The 13,630-nt window shown below is 38.0% G+C and overlaps 1 pseudogene; it reads left to right on the top strand.

Moving 5' to 3' along the window:
- LOC138813056 (ankyrin repeat domain-containing protein 49 pseudogene) overlaps nucleotides 1-13,630 on the top strand; it is a 95,698-nt pseudogene that overhangs the window by 79,659 nt on the left and 2,409 nt on the right.

A 13,630-nucleotide genomic window follows, 5' to 3' on the forward strand; every position in this document is an offset into this window, starting at 1 on the left:
ACCTTCCATAGCAAAGAAAATTTGAAACAATACATCTCCATCAAACCAGCCATACAAAAGATTCTTAAAGATGCCCTACACATAGAAAACCAACAAGACCACAATCAAGGCCAAGAAACTGCACCCAAACTGAGAATCCAAGAACCATAGGAAGAACCCAGTTTGTGCAGCCCCAAATAAGGTGGATAACATGGCAGGAACTCCCAAATACCTCTCAGTCCTATCTCTTAACTTTACCGGTCTGAACTCTCCAATTAAGCAACAGAGAATGTCTAGTTGGATTAAAAAACAAGACCCTTTTATCTGCTGCTTGCAGGAGTCACATCTTGCCCATAAAAACAAACACATTTTCAATGTTAAAGGCTGGAACAAAATCTACCAAGCAAACGGCCCCCATAAACAGGCGGGAGTTGCAATCCTAATATCAGATAAAATAGACTTCAAATTAAAATTCGTGAGAAGAGATAAAGAAGGTCGCTACATACTAATTAAAGGATCTCTCCTTAAGGAGGATATTAAAATTCTAAATATCAATTCGCCAAACAATGGAGCACCCAAATTTATCCAAGAAACACTAGTTTCCCTCAAATACCATATAGATCCAAAGACATCAATTCTTGGGGATTTTAACACACCACTCTCCCCACTAGATAGATCAACTCGGCAAAAACTCAACAGAGAAACCGCAGATATAAACAGCTGCATAGATCAAATATTCTTAACAGACATCTACCGAACATTTCACTCAGCAGCATCAGAATACACGTTCTACTCAGCAGCACAAGGAACGTTTTCTAAAATAGACCACATGTTAGGCCACAAAGCAAACTTGTCTAAATTCACAAACATTGAAGTTACACCTTGCATCCTCTCTGACCACAAGGGAATAAAATTAGAACTCAACAACAAAAGCCACCAAAGAAAGTCCGGCATCACATGGAGGCTGAACAACACACTGCTGAATCATGAGTGGGTCATGGAAGAGATTAGAAAGGAAATTCAAATGTTCATGCTATTCAACAAAAATGAAAACACAAATTACCAGCTCCTCTGGGACACAGCAAAGGCAGTACTCAGAGGCAAGTTTATATCTCTGAGCTCCTACATCAACAAATTGGAGAGATCTGAAACTAGCAATTTAATAACACATCTAAACCTCCTTGAAAAAGAGCAGCAAGATAAACCCCAATCCAGTAGATGGAAAGAAATAATCAAAATTAAATCAGAATTAAATGAATTAGAATCCAAAAAGACTATAGAAAGAATCAACAAAACAAAGAGTTGGTTCTTCAAAAAAATTTAAAAAATTGAAAGACCCTTAGCAAATCTTATCAGGAAAAGAAGAGAACACACCCAAATTAATAAACTCAGAGATGAGAATGGAAACATCACCACGGAAACAACCAAGATTCAGAACATTATAAGGGAATACTTCTCAAACTTTATGCTAATAAGTTTGAGAACTTGACAGAAATAGACCTTTTCCTAGCAAATATTGACATGCCAAAACTAAACCAAGATGAGTTAAACCAGCTTAACAGGCCCATATCAAGCATTGAAATAGAAACAGCAATAAGAGACTTCCCAGCTAAGAAATGTCCAGGACCAGATGGTTTTACCGCAGAATTTTACAAGGCCTTCAAAGCAGAGCTCACATCAATAATCCTCCAACTCTTCAATGACATTGAAAGAGAAAGCTCACTACCGAACACATTCTATGAAGCCATCATAACCCTCATCCAAAAACCAGGCACGGACTCATCAAAAAAGAGAACTATAGACACATTTTTTTGATGAACATTAATGCAAAACTTCTCAACAAAATTTTAGCCAATCGACTTCAACAATTCATCCAAAAAATCATACACCACGATCAAACAGAATTCATTTCAGGGATGCAAAGCTGGTTCAAGATACGCAAATCAATTAATATTATTCATCACATCAGCAGGAGCAAGAATAAGAACCATATAGTTACCTCAATAGATGCAGAAAAAGCATTCGACAAGATCCAACACCCTATTATGAAGAAGGTTTTGGAAAAATTTAGAATCCATGGAACATTTCTCAATACAATAAAGGCTGTATATGACAAACCTACAGCCAGCATTATACTCAATGGTGAAAAACTAAAGCCATTTCCTCTTAACTCAGGAACAAGACAAGGATGCCCACTCTCTCCACTTCTCTTCAATCTAGTATTAGAATGCCTAGCTACAGCAATAAGACAAGATGCAGACATAAAGGGGATCCAAATAGGGAAAGAAGAAATAAAACTCTCCCTCTTTGCAGATGACATGATCTTGTATTTAAAGAATCCCATAGACTCCACTCCCAAATTACTCAAGCTGATTCAAAACGTTGGCAAAGTAGCAGGTTATAAAATTAATCCCCAAAAATCAATGGCTTTTCTGTATGCCAACAATGAGAAAAGTGTGGCTGAAATTAGGAAAGCAACTCCATTTGTAATAGCCCCACAAAAAATAAAATACCTAGGAATTAACTTAACTAAAGAAGTGAAGGACCCCTATGATGAAAACTTTAAAATCTTAAAAAGGGAAATCAACACAGAACTTAAAAAATGGCAAAAAACTCCCATGATCCTGGATTGGAAAGATTAACATCATGAAAATGGCAATACTTCCCAAGGCTATCTACAAATTCAACGCAATACCTATCAAAATTCCAACCTCATTCATCAAGGAAATAGAAAAGGCAATCCAAAAATTCATATGGAACAAAAAAATACCCCGAATAGCAAAAACGCTCCTCAATGGAAAGAACACTGCTGGAGGAATTTCAATACCATACTTCAAACTCTACTATAAAGCCATAGTAATCAAAACAGCTTGGTATTGGCATAAGAACAGACCTCAGGACCAATGGAATAGAATTGAAAACCCAGAAATGAACCTACAGACCTATAGCCATCTAATCTTCGATAAGGGAGCTAAAACAATAGAATGGAAGAAAGACAGCCTCTTCAGGAAATGGTGCTGGCAAAATTGGTTAACTACATGTAGAAAATTTAAGCTAGATCACACTGCACCAGAATCAACTCCAAATGGATCAAAGACCTTGAACTCAAAGCAGACAATCTGAAAACATTACAGGATGGAATAGGAGAAACCCTAGGTCTCCTTGGCTCAGGCCAAAATTTTCTGAATGGAGACCCGGAAACACAACGAATCAAAGAAAGGTTGGACAAATGGGATGGCATAAAGTTGCAGAGCTTCTGTAGTGCAAATGACATAGCTAGCAAGATCAATAGAAAGCCCACGGATTGGGAGAAGATCTTTACTAGCCATACAATGGACAAGGGTCTCATATCTAAAATATACTTGGAACTCAAAAAATTAAACCCCCAACAACAAATCCTCAAAGAAACAACTGCCCAATAAATAATTGGGCGAAAGCTTTAAAGTGAAACTTCTCTGAAGAAGAAAGAAGGATGGCCAATTGACACATGAAGAAATGTTCAACATCCCTAGCCATAAAAGAAATGCAAATCAAAACAACATTGAGATATCACCTCACTCCAGTTAGAATGGCAAAAAACAAGAACTCTAACAACTACAGATGCTGGAGGGGATGTGGACAGAAAGGAACCTTAGTTCATTGTTGGTGGGAATGTAAACTTTTTCAACCACTTTGGAAAGCAGTATGGAGGTTCCTCAAAAGACTTCACATAGAACTCCCCTATGACCCAGCAATCCCACTTTGGAGCATTTACCCAAATGTTTATAAACAAGACCACACTAAAACTACCAGCACAACTATGTTTATTGCAGCATTATTTCCCATAGCTAAGATATGGATCCAGCCCAGATGCCCCTCAGTAGATGAATGGATCAAGAAAATGTGGTATATATACACAATGGAATTCTATGCCTCCATCAGAAAGAATGACATTGCCCCATTTGTTAGGAAATGGAAAAACTTGGAAAAAATTATATTAAGTGAAGTAAGCCAGGCCCAAAAAAGCATAGGTCCCATGGTTTCCCTTATTTGCAATATCTAGTATATGTATGAGTTAAGCGGAAAAGGTCAGATAATGTAATGTCAGGAAAATGAAGCCTTAGGTATGTATTTTAATTTTTTTCTTTCATGCATGTGTTTCTAACGCATTTATAAGTTTATCACTTTGTTGCTTTGTATGGCCTTCCCCCACATTATAACCCCTGCTTTCACTATATTTGATGTCAGTATAACTTGTGGAGGAAATGGGGAAAAACCAGTTGTTTAAGGATACAGGTGGACCTGTTGCAACACTGAGAAGTACAAGTTGTTATGTCCAAAACGAGCTTTACAACGTCGGTGCGGGGGGGGGGGGGGACGGGAAGGGTGGGGAAGGAGAAGGATTGTGATTGTGGGGGTAGGGGGGAGCCTGGGAAGGGATGTGAATAGTAAACCAAAGGAGGAGAGTGCAATGCTTGGTAAGAAATATATGCATTATCCTGCCCATGTAATTGTAACCCCTCTGTACATTATGTTCACAAATAAAAATAAATTAAAAAAAGAATATATTACTTTAATAATCATTGAATGGATTTTTAGTGGCAGTCAAATATGTAAGAAATGAGGCAATATGCCATTCGTTTGCACTTAATTAGTGAGAAAGAATTTTTTAGGTCTTTTAAAATATATCATAAGTTTAATGAAGTAACTATTCTGTCACAGCATACGATAATTAGATAAAGATGATATTAGAGCAAAGAACAGATGGTACTAAGTTTTGGGATGTTAATGTATGTACTTATTTTGGTTTTGGAAAATTGTGAGGATTCCAGCCTACCAAGAACAATAATGCTAGGCTGGCATTATATCAGTGGTTAATTTTAGGATAGGGGTTCCCTTTCCACAAGGACATGCACCTGATGCATCAATGGCATCCGAGTTGCACACCAACTTGTCTAGTTTCCTGGATCCTGCAGTCCTTCCAATTTTAGTCTCTAGATAGTGCAGGATGGTGGAAATGATCCAATGCACGCAGGTATAGATTGAGAAGGAACTCCCCTAAAATTTGTCCTGCTTTTTGTTCTCAAGCCTCCTAAGTAGTTAAGAGTACAGATTGGAGCCCCTGGTGCCAAGCAGTAACAGTATTTTTAAAGCAATTAGACACATAGATGACAGGCTTGTGATTACCTCAGGAAAAGGATAAAAAAGAAGTGAAGCATAGAGGACAGACAGAATTTTAACTAGCTACTCAGAGGGTGAATTAGCTTAGTTAGCTACTCAGGAGGCCAAGATCTGAAGACCACTGTTCAAAGCCTGTGCAATCATGAAAAAACATGTGATTACCTCCAAAAAAGCAGAAGTGCAGCAGTGGCTCAAGTGGTAGACCACTATCCTGGGGCACAGATGATTAGAGCAGGAATGATGAATGCATGCATGAGCACATGAACATGCACGTGTGTGTACACACACAAATGAGTATTTCAATGCAGAGTTCTTTATTTTTTTTTATCTTGCTGTACTTTATTTCCCTGTATTAGTTCACAAATTAAGAAAATTAGCAAAGCAACTCTTTACATACAACTCATCATGTTTCTCTAAAGTCTACTCTCTTCATGGCAGCCTGCTTTTATTTGACCAAAAAGTAAATTATTCAGGAGATCAATTCATCTCCCTCAACTCTGTAATGTTGGATGATTGTTTAAGTTCTACCTAGCAATGTAATTTTGTGAATTCCTGCATCAAGTAGCATATTTCTTTCATGAACAGGGAAGCCTCTGGGGGGAAAAAAAAAAAGTATAGGTTTTATTCCTCCTGACAAGCATCTGGAAATTTATTATCTTCATATAACCCATGATCTGTCTGTGTATGCCAAAGACGGCTGTGAATATAAAAAGACCCTTCTAAGCACATAGAATTCATATACCATTAATAGGTATGAAGGTTTTTTTTTATTATTCTGAAAATACCATACAGAGGAGTTACAATTACATGGGCAAGATAATGAGTACATTTCTTATCAAGCATTGTTGCCTCCTCCTTTGTTTCCCCTTTCTATCCCTTTCCATCTCACCCCTTCTGCCCCTCCCCGTTATTCCCCGCCTTGCGAAAGTTTTAAAGTTCGTTTTTCGACATAACATCTCGTAAATCTCATTGTTACAATGGGTCCAATTCTATCCCTTTTTAAACGATTTGTTTTTTCCCTTCCCCTCCACAAATTATACCAACATAAATTACAGTGAAAACAGGAGTTATATCGTGGGGGAGGGACATACAAAGCAACAAAAATTCATCTTATAAATATATTTCAAACAATCGCATGAAAGAAAAAAAATATTTGAATACTTATGTTGAGGTACATTTCACATAACATCAACGAATCTTACCTTTTCTGCTTGTCTCAGACATATACACTTTACTACCAATAAGGGAAACTATGGCTCCTATGTGCATTTGGGCCTGGCTTACTGCACTTAATATAATTTTTTCCAAGACTTTCATTTTCCTGACAATGGGGAAATGTCATTCTTTCTGATGGAGGCAAAGAGTTCCATTGTGTATATATACCACAATTTCTTGATCCATTCATCTACTGAGGGGCATTTGGGTTGGTTCTAAGCTTAGCTATGGTAAATAATGTTGCCATAAACATAGTTGTGCTGGGAACTTTAGTGTGGTCTTCTTTGTGATCATTTGGGTAAATGCCCAAAAGAAGGATTGCTCGGTCATAGGGGAGCTCTATGTAGAGTCTTTTGAGGAACCTCCATACCACTTGCCAAAGTGGTTGACCAAGTTTACACTACCACCAATAATGCAGTAGGGTTCCCCTATCCACATTTCCTCTTGAATCTGTTGTTATTAGAGTTCTTGATTTTAGCCATTCTAACTGGGGTGAGGTGGTATCTCAATGTTGTTTTGATTTGCATTTTTCTATGGCTAGCGCGGTTGAGCATTTCTTCATGTGTCTATTGGCCATCCTTCTTTCTTCTTCAGAGAAGTTTCTCTTTACCCCACTTATTTATTGGGCAGTTGTTGCTTTTAGGATTTGTTGTTGGGGGATTTAATTTTTTGGAGTTCCAAGTATATTTTAGATATGAGACCCGTGTCCGTTGTATGGATATTGAAGATCTTCTCCCAATCTGTGGGCTTTCTATTGATCTTGCTAGCTACGTCTTTGCCATGCAGAAGCTCTGCAACTTCGTGCAATCCCATTTGTCTAACCTTTCTATGATTTGTTGTGTTTCTGGCTCTCTATTAAGAAAATTTCGGCCTTTGGCAAGGAGACCTAGGGTTTCTCCTATTCCATCCTGTAAATTTTTCAGAGTGTCTGCTTTGACTCCGAAGACTTTGATCCATTTGGAGTTGATTCTGGTGCAGGGGGATATATAAGGATCTAGCTTTAGTTTTCTACAAGTAGTTAACCAATTTTGAGAGCACCATTTACTAAAGAGGCTGTCTTCCTTCCATTCTATTTTTTTAGTTGCCTTATCAAGATTAGGTGGCTGTAGTTCTTTAGGTTCATTTCTGGGTGTTCAATTCTATTCCATTGGTCCTGAGGTCTGTTCTTGTGCCAGTACCAAGCTGTTTTGATTACTATGGCTTTCTAGAAGAGTTTGAAATTTCTTATTGATTTTCTTCCAGCACTGTTCTTTCTGTTAAGGATCGTTTTTGCTATACGTGGTCTTTTATTGTCCCATATATATTTTTGGATTGCCTTTTCTATTTCCTTGAAGAATGAGGTTGGAATATTGATAGGTATCACATTCAATTTATAGATAGCATTGGGAAGTATTGCCATTTTTACGGTGTTGATCTTTCCAATCTAAGAACATGGGTTTTTTTTGCCACTTTCTAAGTCTGTTTTGATTTCCTTTTTTAGGTATTTAAACTTTTCAGTTTAGAGGTCCTTCACTCATTTGGTTAAGTTAATTCCTAGGTATTTCATTTTTTGTGGGGCTATTAGGAATGGAGTTGCTTTCCTAATTTCAGCCACAATTTTCTCATTGTTGGCATACAGAAAAGCCATTGATTTTTGAGGGTTAATTTCATACACTGCTACTTTGCCAAAGTTTTGAGTCACCTTGAGTAACTTGGGAGTGGATTCTTTAAATACAAGTTCATGTCATCTGCAAAGAGGGGGAGTTTTATTTCTTCTATCCCTATTGGTATCCCCTTTATGTTCCCATCTTGTCTTATTGGTGTAGATAGGCATTCTAATACTAGATTGAAGAGCAGAAGAGTGAGTGGGCATCCTTGTCTCATTCCTGAGTTTAGAGGAAATAGCTTTAGTTTTTCACCATTGAGTATAATGCTTTATGTAGTTTTGTCATACATAGCCTTTATTGTATTGAGGAATGTTCCATGGTTTCCTAATTTTTCCAGGACCTTCACCATGAAGGGGTGTTGGATCTTGTCAAAAGCTTTTTCTGCATCTATTGAGATAACCATGTGGTTCTTATCCTTGCTCTTTTTGATATGATGAAGTGTTAATTGATTTGCGTATATTAAAGCAGCTTTGTATCGCTGAAAAGAATCCTGTTTGCTCGTGGTGTATTATTTTTTGGATGAATTGTTGAAATCGATTAGCCAAAATTTTGTTGAGAGGCTTTGCATCAATGTTCATGAAAGAAATGTGTCTATAGTGCTCTTTCTTTCATGAGGGTTTTGGTATGAGGGTAATGATGGCTTCATAGAAAGCGTTTGCTTTATTGGGGAGTTACATCCGTTAATATTGAGAGTTAGGACTGAGAGGTATTTGGATGTTCCTGCCATTTTATCCTCCTTCTTGGGAGCTATGCCTACTGCATTCTTCCTACGGTTCTTGGATTCTCTTTGGGTGTGGTTTCTTGGCCTTTATTGTGGTCTTGTTGGTTTTCTATGTGTAGGACATCTTTAAGTATCTTTTGTAGAGCTGATTTGATGTACATATATTGTTTGTTTTTCTTTGCTATGGAAGATTTTTATTTTACCTTCAGTTATGAAGGAGAGTTTAGCTAGGTACACTATTCTTGGTTGATAGTTGTCTTTAGGGCATGGCATACATCATTGCAGGTTCTTCTTGCTTTAATTGTCTCTGTTGAGAAATCTGAGGTGATTCTAATTGGTTTTCCTTTATAGGTGACTGATCTTTTCTCCTTGGCAGCTTGAAGGAACTTTTCCTTGATCTGAATTGATCCCGTGTGGATTATAATGTGATGATGGGATGTCCTGTTCTTGTGTGGTCTATTTGGAGTTCTAAAAGCTTCTAGTATCTGAATATGCCTATCTTTTTGCGTGTTGGGAAGTTTTCTGCTTGGATCCTGTTAAACAAATTTTCTAGACGATTAACTTCTGTCTCTATGTGCTCCTCTACACCCATTTCCCTCAGATAAGACCTTCTGATGGTGTCTGCCAAGTGTCGAATAGATTTATCATATTTCTTGAATTTGTCTTGGATAGTTGTATGTTCTTTCTCTATAATACCTAGGCTGTCTTCAATGCCGGAGATTCAATCTTCTGCATGGTCTAACCTACTGTCAAGACTTTCTACTACATTTTTTCATTTCTTTTGCTTCTTATTGGTCGGTTTTTATGGTTTCAAAATCTTTGTTGGAGCTTTGTTTTAGATCTTGTATGAAATTCTTTACTTCCTTAATTTGTGTTCAGTGTTTATTCTCAAATCACTTGGTTGATTGGTTATGTTTTCCTTGGACTCCCATTGCTTCTGTGGGGCTCCATTCAGCATTCTCTTTGTGGTCTCCCTGACTCCTTTCAGGTGCCTGTTTATGGATTCCATGAATGCCTCTATTGATCTTTGTCTATGCTCATCCCGCTCTTGCAATTCTTGTATTACTCTTTGATTAGATTTCTAACGTTCATGAAACTTGTGTAGTTCTCTTTGTCTGATCTCAGCCTGCTCACGCAATTCCTTTATTTCTCTTTAAGTGTTCTCAACCTGCTCACACAATTCCAGTATGAACCTTTTAGTATCTTCCTCAAGCCCATGAGCTTCCTGTTTTGATCTTTGGTTTGCCTCTTCTCTCTCCCTATCATGCTCACACTGAGTCCTTTGCAGGGTTTCAATCATTTCATTCACCATGTTTACCAGTAATGTTTGTAGAGCTTTATGGGAACTCTCCTCTGGATTATTCATTATCTGTTCTATCACCTGATTATCTTGAGTGGGAATTGAGATACCCGGACTTGCCATTTTTCCTTGTGTTTTTCTTGCTTGTTCTGCCCATTTGGGATGAAAGTAATGCTAGTTTTGTGCTAGAACACCATTTTAAGGCAAGCATCAACCAAAGTCCTGTAATTGCATAGTCAAAAGTCTGCAGATACAATCTATTTCAAGAGATACAGTCTATTCAACATTAAACAACTATGTATTAATGGGGTAAGAATAGCAAAGAAGAATTTGACAAACCAGAAATTATTATGTTTAGGGAGAAAGGTGTGGAAAAATAGGGTTAGAGGGATGTGGAAAGGCAAAAGGAGAGTGAAATTAACCAAGTCCTACTCTCAAGAGGGAAATGGATTGGAAAGAATGGAAGGAGAGAGAAAAAAATTAAAAGAAGGGACAAGAAAAAAAAAGGAAAGACAAATATTTAAATTTAAAAAGTGAAACTCTTAAAAGTAATGAAAATTTAAAGAAGTGACATTGAGAGATGAAGGGGGATAGGATGAGAGGAGGGGAGGGATAGAAAGGAGACCTGAAAAACCAAAAAATAATAATTTGTGGAGGGGAAGAGGAAAAACAAGTCATTTAAATCAGATACAGGTGGACCCATAGCAACAATGAGAAGTACAAGTTGTCATGTCGAAAACGAACTTTACAAATTTGGTGGCGGGGGAGGATTAAATGGGGGGCAGTGGGAGGCTGGGAAGGGAAGAGAAGGGGAAACAAAGGAGGAGGCTACATGCTTGATAAGAAATATTCTCATTATCTTGCCCATGTAATTTTAACCTCTCTGTACATTATTTTCACAATAAAAAATAAATTAAAAATACTTCAAATATTGTATAGGTATAAATAGATAATACTGCCATTAAGGAATTTAATACTAAACAGTTTTGAATTGAGGAATACATTTATGAATTAAGTATGTACACAATGGGGGATAAGGTCTTATAATCAATGACAGGTATATATGAGGATAAGCAGAACACCAAATAATTCATGCAAAAAGAACAAAAGATGAAAAAGTAAAACGAATGTGAAAGAAAGAACAAAAAAGACCTAAAGGTCAGTAGAGATTTTTTTAAAAAGCACACATACACACATATACACCTAAAATAAGAGTTATAAGAGGAAGAAAAAAAGATTAATAAAAACAATTTTTTATAATTAAAAAGTAAATATTTTAAAATATATAAAAAAAGACTTCTTTGATTTTGTTTTTGGGGTGTTGATGGGAAGATCCTGTATCTCCCTTGTGTCAGTAACCAGTCTCTTGGTGGAGTCTCTGGTTTGCTTGTGGTGTTTCGTTTTCTGTGGCTTGATTGGTTTTTTTAAGTCAGTTTGTTTGGGCAGGCAGAAAAAATTCTGTTGGTTTACCCAGAAGTTTGTGATACTCCTCCCAGGCTAGTTCAGTGGGAGGGAGATCTGCTTTGAGTATCACAAAAGAGGGAGATGGCTGTTTCCTCTAGTTTGGAGTTGCTGTGAAAAGGTTGGGTTCTGGGAAAAGTTGAGGCCTTTCAGAAAACAATAGCTTTTCCCTGAGGAGCTAGCTTCTGAGACATTCACAGAGCCCAGCCTGGAGCCATTCTCAGGGTTTATGTTTACTGTGTTTCATTGATTGTCAGGGCTGATGTAGAGAGGAGCAGCCTCTGGCTCTTTTTACCCAGTAAAGAAAGCCACTCCTTCGGGGGTGTAGCTTTCTCTGCCTGGTTGTGGAGTTCAGAATGGCAGGTCAGGGTAAGTACTTGTGACTCGCTAAATGACTCTTTTGTTTTCATCAAAGGACTGAGTTGAAGCTAGCTGCTTAGCCAGGCCTTTGTCTGTATCAAAGATGGATAGTTCCGCTGTTGGGGGGAGGAGTGGCCTTCCCTCCTCTGCTTCCTTTGAGAAGCAGTGAGAATGTCAGTTTTGTACTCATGTGGGAGTGTTGGTTCCTGGGTAGCCTATGTTCTGCTATCTGCAGGATGAAGATATCTGCTATTTGTCAGTTCTTGTTGGTTTTGAGTAAAATCTGCTTACCTGCTGCATCTGGCACATTTGTCCCAAACTCTCTGGGTTGTAGGGATGGTGGCTATGGATGCCACCCCAGCCGCCACAGCCGCCACAGCCATGGCTGCTGGAAAATGCTCACATCTGTCTCCTTACCTGGATTTTCCCTCTCTGGCCAAACTCTCTGTACTGTGATGCACACTTGGTGTGCCTAGGACTGTTCACTGGAACATTAGAACTGCTTTCTCTGCGAGAGCTTGTTTAGCCACCAGGTTCTCCTCTGCCATCTTCTCGAAATTCCTGAAGGTGTTTAAATGTTACTGGAATTGTTTTGGAATAAATATTTTTTTTACCTTGACTATCTTGAGAAAGAAGATTTGGTTTCTCAGCACGATAGGTAAGAACTTGAATGAAAGAAACAAAAGGAAAAATGAGGAACAACTCAACACATACATTCAAAAGAAACAAAACAACCCAAGCAAACCCAAATTAACTCAGTACTCAAGAACCTGAAGGAAATTCAAAGGTTTTTTAAAAATAGCTATGATAGGGGCTTGGAAGATGGCTCAGTGGTAGAGTGCTTGCCTTGCATGCATGAGGTCCTCAGCACCACATAAGCAAAAAGAAAAAAGCCAGAAGTGGCACTATGGCTCAAGTGGTAGAGTGGTAGCCTTGAGCTTAAGAGCTGAGGGACAGCGCCCAGGCCCAGAGTTCAGGCCCCAAGACCGGACTCAAAAAAAAATAGCTATGATAAGCTTATGAAAATCCTGACTACATGGGAGCCTACTGTGGTGAGGATAGTGGTTAAAGCTCAGACTGGACCGAAAGATCTGTACACAATGCCAGGAACCTGTTATTCTAAATTCCAGGAAGAATAACACCAAGTAGACTGAGCCCACGATCATACACAAGTAGGAAGCGAGATTCAATCTGAAAGTTAATCAGGATAATTTAGGGCTGGGGGCATGCCAAAGTGGTAAGAACATCCATTTAGAAGACACAAGACACTAAATTTAAATTCTAATATTATGGGTATTAAAGAAAAAAAGCTATGACTTTAAATAATTGGAATAATTGCAAGATTTGAATATTGAGTGGAGAAAAATCCATGAGAGAGATAGAGTTTACCCATGTTGCAATGCTTTCTACTTATGTGATAATATTATGTGGTACTCCAGATACAACAGAGTTACCTTGCAATGAGCATGGATGTGCATTTGGGTGAAAGAAATACTCTACTTACACAGGTGTAAATTAAATACTTTTTTGGGGTAGATTTTAGTTCTTGAACTAAGAGCCTGGGTGATATCTCTGAGTCTTTTCTCTCAAGGCTATCACTCTACTACTTTGAGCCACAGTTCCAATTCTGATTTTCTGTTGGTTGTTTGGAAATAAGAGGCTCATGGACTTTCCTGTCCAGGATGGCTTCAAACCAAGATCGTCAGATCTCAGCCTCCTGAGATGTACAGAAGGGTGGTTCCACTGAAATGACATGACAGAACACTGATAAATAAAACATTGCAACAC

This window comes from Dipodomys merriami, unplaced genomic scaffold (assembly GCF_024711535.1).
Source record: "Dipodomys merriami isolate MVZ:Mamm:240054 unplaced genomic scaffold, mDipMer1.0.p SCAF_58, whole genome shotgun sequence".
NCBI classification, from domain to species: domain Eukaryota; kingdom Metazoa; phylum Chordata; class Mammalia; order Rodentia; family Heteromyidae; genus Dipodomys; species Dipodomys merriami.